Below are 5,735 nucleotides of genomic sequence, written 5' to 3'. Positions count from 1 at the left end.
TAAATGCTTGAGAAAGAATGTAGATTTAAGGAAAGGGGGGGACATAATGGAAATTTGGTGGTATCTTATAAGCTTAAATAGGGGTGTTTCATCATCCTATGTGGATCTTAAATAGGGGGTTTTCTTGAAGTTCATGCACGCAGGTGACGTCCCCCTTTAATGAAGAGTGAATCCCCCGAGGGACTCAAGTTCACTTCATGAGGATGGAGAAAGATCTTGAATAAGGTTCACTAGTAGGGCTAAAAGGATTGATGTACCTCCCTATAGCATCCATGGATGCATGATTCCTAAGAATTGGGGGGAATTTCCTTTCCCAATTTTGTGATTCACCCACATATTTTGATTGGAATGCAGGGACGAACTCCTCACATATGAGTCCCCATATGAGGAGGACAAGGTGAGGTAGGTTGGTAGATGGGAGGGCTGATATAGACTACAAAGGGGTAGCACATAGCCTACCACGTGGACATTGAGTTAATCCTTCTTGTGTTTATTTAGGTTTGCCATGTGGCCTACACAAACCAATGCATAGGGCTAGTGGAGGTGTTGGATCTAGGGAGGTGGGATGGGAAAATACCTAGAAAAAGGTACTAGAGAATCAATCCTTTAAAGACACCCAAATCTTCCTTGTAGACCTAGACAAGTCTGCTAGGTCAACAACTAAATAGCAAGTAAAGGGCCACATGTAGGTTGGGTTTGGGCTAGTCAGTAGTCAACCTTTAGCTAGGTCAAAAAGAGGGCTAGTTAGCCTAATAAGGGTTATTAGAAATAGGCCAAGTGATCTATTTTAGGATGGCTTCAAACCTATAAAATCAACCCCATTGTCTTGTATGTACACTTAATTTCTATATTTGGGAAGTAGGTTAGACTACAAAATCACAAAGTTGAATCAAATTTGAATCAAATTCAAATTTTTTTTAGGTCTTTTGTTCATACTTTGAAATGGAATACCAAGAGGAGTCAATTTTTGTGATTCGCAAAGAATGAACAATACAAGGTTTAAAATTTAAGCCATTCGCTTGTATAGGTCAACAAAAAACCAATGCTAGAAAACAAGAGGGAAGGGGAAGGTGATAGAACAAATGTCACCTTGTGAGAACACATTGCATGGCATGTACAAGGCAAGGGTCTAGTTATAATAGTACCCCTATCAGATACATATGGCACAATGAATACAAATGCACCCTCAATGGGTACATACTACACAGAGTGGTAGCATGGTCATCTTCTATTAATCAACCAACAAACCTACCTACCTACGTATCTATGTATGATCTATCTATCTATCTATCTATTTGTCTGTAATGAGAGAAAAAAAGTCATCATGCCCACAAATTTATGAATAACAAAAACCCAAACATAGAGATTGTGGACAAAGAAATTTAAAAAAACTAGGAAGAAGGAAGTGATGCAACATTGGGTCCAATCTGCCCCCTCTAGATGGTGGTGGAAAAGAGAAAGTGTCATTAATAGTACATCCAAAAGTATCTCTAGTCCACAATTGGAGGGGCTGCTCCAGAGCCTCAAAATAACACAAGGCCTTTTTATATGTCTTTATCAATCCTTTAGTACATAGCTCAAAATAATACTACAAATACAAAACATATACTATATGTTCAAGATATTCCATGCAACACCACAAAACAGTATCCTCAAACTCCTTACAAATATTGTCCAAGGACCATTCTACTTGATCAACACATCAATTGGTAACATATTCATCATCTCCATTCTTTGGACTCAAACTTATCATCTAATATACTTAAGTTGCCACTTGTATTAGTAACAAGAAATTGATGAATCATCACACCAATTATATCCACAACAATTATGTTTGATATGTAAACATCAATACAAAAAAACATCACATGAATCTAGTTGCAATAACATCACCAATAATACCAACCTTCAAAATATAGACTTAAACCTTGCAAAATGCATCCTTGAGAAACCCCGCCATGAGTAGTGTGGTTGTATGGATCAACCATTAGAAGAAAATGATCACATAAAATAATTTTTGTAACAGTATCTATCTATCTAGTATCTAGTACACACACACACACACACACACACACCTATGTGTGTGTGTGTGTGTGTGTGTGTCTATGTGTGTGTGTGTGTGTGTGTGTGTGAGAGAGAGAGAGAGAGAGAGAGAGAGAGGGGCCATATCGCACTAAATGCAGGCGTGGGACTGCCTAGGTGGAGGGGGGCAAATGGAGGAACCATGCCACCTTACATTTTATAATATTACTACCATGGATTATGTACATCACACCTTATGGGTCCTCTTACGTGGAAGGGTGGCACATGGTCATGCCCTGCCACCTCAACCCTGGGCCCTATGCACACCATATTTTATTATACTATTACCACACATACAAACACACACACACATTTATACCTTTTTCCTTAGACAAATTTATCCATAACAACACACACACACACACAAGCGCATGCACACACACATGCATGTACCCACACAAACATGCACATGCACATGCACACACCACACACACACACACACACACACACACACACACACACACACACACACACACACACACACACACACACACACATGCACATGCACATGCACACACACACACACACACACACACACACACACACACACACACACACACATGCACATGCACATGCACACACACACACACACACACACACATGTATGCTAGTGCACTCTCTCTCTAAGGACCATGGGAGAAGTAATATAAAATAGGTGGAGATGGATATTCTCGGGGGGTCCATCTGGGAAATGTAATTGCATAATACAAAGTAAAAAGGCTAGGGGGACATCAAGAAATGTTGGAGATATAAGTGATGGCTTGCCATATAGGAGGCATTAGGAAAAAAAAATTTAAAACATTAAAAAAAACAAAACAAATACCTAGCCTTCCATATAGGACGCAGTGAATGGCATTAGAAAGGACATTAGTAACAAGCAAACTGTGATCTAGCATTTCATGGATGAGGCATAACAGAGGTTAGCTTTTCAAGTAAAATGTAAGCAACCAAACATACAACTACACATTACATTGTGTCATAGCTTAGTGTGTATTATGAATTGTTTAGGCACATGATGTGCTCATCTTCCAAGAGGGAGATATTAATAAGGATAATTATTTTATCCTAGCCTTCCATAGAGGAGGCATGATAGGTTTTTAAGCCTCCCATGTAGGAGGCATTAGAACAAAAAAGAAGGAAATGACCTAGCATTCCATAGAGGAGGCATAATTAGCTATGCAAATAGGAGACAATATAAGGGACAATCATATTGAAACAAAATCATCTAGCCTTCCATAGAGGAGACATGAAAAGATTATCTCTATCATTGTGTTAGGAACTCAAAAAAAATTTCAAATAACAAGTAGTTGCTTACACAAAAAAAAAACTTGCGACTTGTCCCATACGAAGGGGGGAATAAATTAGAGTAAAATTATTATTAATGGCACGTACAAGTTGCAAAAGGGGGGATGCTACAAACAAGGTAGGCCAAAAGAGTATCTCAATAGATCATGGAAGAGACAAGCCCAAGTTTTGTCAAGACTAATGGAATCTCATATTCACATTTTCTTGGTTTTCCGAGGAAGTTAGGGTCATGTTCTAGCATTAGTGTAAGCATGATGCAATGTCAATCCTTCTTTTCTAGCTTCCTTCAGTTTTTTATTGATGAAGGCAATAGCAGCAGGATCCATATTAACGGACATACGGGCCATCTTTCGAGGGGTAAAAGTATCATATGTGTCCTAAAAAGGAGACATCCATTCGTCACAGTACAAAGGGTATGTACATGTCAAAAAACTATCCATTATTTGTAAAGTGGCTATTATCTTTCTAACGGGAGACTAATAACACCTCGTAGAGCTATCCATTATGTACATAGCAAAAACTTGCCACTATCACAATGTACTCTAGTTCATCAACTACGTATATAAGATGACACCAAATGACCCGATTCATACATAACTAATGGGATTAAAAAGGTTAGATTAAATTGCAAAGGTTAGATTAAAAAATCTCAAGGGCTATGCGTTCGAAAAAAGTTCACATGTAGGTCATAAAAAAAGGGGGTTAGGACCTTATGAGAGAAGCATGGTACTTACGCTAGAATGTTAATTAGTCTTATATAAGACAAAGTGATAGAGAGTAGTATATAACCATCACAGTAGCCACGTGGCAAATCATGACTACCCAGTAGAAGTAGAGGAGGTCAATGTGGAGATTGTAGTCGTAGGTAGGATCGTGATACGTAGCAGGCCGATTTGCGTAGACAATAGGCGACATGTACCAAGGAGCAGCTACTATCATGAGCTTGTGAGGCTTCGTAAAGACGGCCAAGATCGACATATAAACATTAGGGGAGGTGCATAAGTGAACCATCCCAGGAATGCAGATAGCCAAGGGATATAGGTAGTGTTGACAAGGACGTTTTCTCGCATATTTGCGATCACAGCTATGGAACGCCACCTCAGAGAAATTGCGACTAATAGTGGGATACATAGAGTGAGCCAAAGTAGTCGAGGGCAAGCCATTTCATGAAAGGAAAGGCTACGTACTCAAAGATGGATGACTAGCCGTCTCGCATGCCATTGTGATAACTATGCGTGAGCATAGCTAGCAACAACATCTGTACTAAGGCAAGGGAATAAGGGCTAAAAAACTAGGAGACCAGATCGTGTCAGTGTCAGGAGGCCCAGGAAGATCTAAATGTTAGAGACACATTTTCCATTAGAGAACTTTGAAGATCTACAGACAAGGAGAGGATATACGATAGCAAGAAGGAGTAAAAGGGAGGAAAGGAGTCACGCTGGGTAAGGCACGTGACAGTAGAGAAGTGTGTGAGAACCACCATAGGCTGAAGAAAAAGCAACAAACTTCCATCTAAGAGAACAGGTCGCAATGTAAGAAGCACGTATATTTAAATGTAAGGCATAAAAGAAGGGGGAAGATAGGCTCTTGTAGAGCTATAGATACTTGTGAAGAGGCCATGGATGAAGGGGAACACAAGGGTCATAGAGGAGTGGTCGTGTACACAAAGAAGAGAGAATGGCACGACCCAATGTGGGGAGGAGGAGTATTTAAGAGGTACGCAACACCACCTTCTTACCATTAGTGTCCACCACATGCACTACGTATCAAGCCACTAAAGACAACCTTATTAAGCTTAAGTCGATCCACACCAATTTCTTTAATATAGGTTCAATCTAAAGAGCTCTTAGATACCATCGAACCTTATAGTTTCATTATATAAATACATGGTGTAGCATTATCTATTCTAGAGCTATATACAAAGAAAATATCAGTCACAAGTCATAGCAAAAATCCTCACCCATCTCTGGCACATCTTTTAAGTAAAGTTCAAACCAACGAGTGATTAGACACCGTGGAACCACATAAGTTCATTTCATAAATCCATGGTGTTAACCTAAGGTGTTATATATCTGTAATCAGAGAAAAAGAAGCGAGGGGGGGGGGGGGAAGGGGGAACGGTAGGGCATGGTAACAATATTTATGAGTTTTGGATGTGACCTCTAATTACATGAAATATCCATTATTTAAATTTTTATGGGGATAGGACTACGAATAATCAGAAGACAATATACTTAGTCGTACATGCACATGTGTGTAATATCAAAAAGAATATTGGATAGGCACCATCAAAGTAATAGGAGGTACATTATTTGTTCGCAAAGATTATTCCGAGTCTCACCAAAGAA

The sequence above is a fragment of the Dipteris shenzhenensis genome, chromosome 2 (genome assembly GCF_047967505.1).
Source record: "Dipteris shenzhenensis isolate YYH24624 ecotype China chromosome 2, Dip_SZ_1.0, whole genome shotgun sequence".
In the NCBI taxonomy this organism is placed as follows: Eukaryota; Viridiplantae; Streptophyta; class Polypodiopsida; order Gleicheniales; family Dipteridaceae; genus Dipteris; species Dipteris shenzhenensis.
This window is presented reverse-complemented; position numbering follows the sequence as displayed.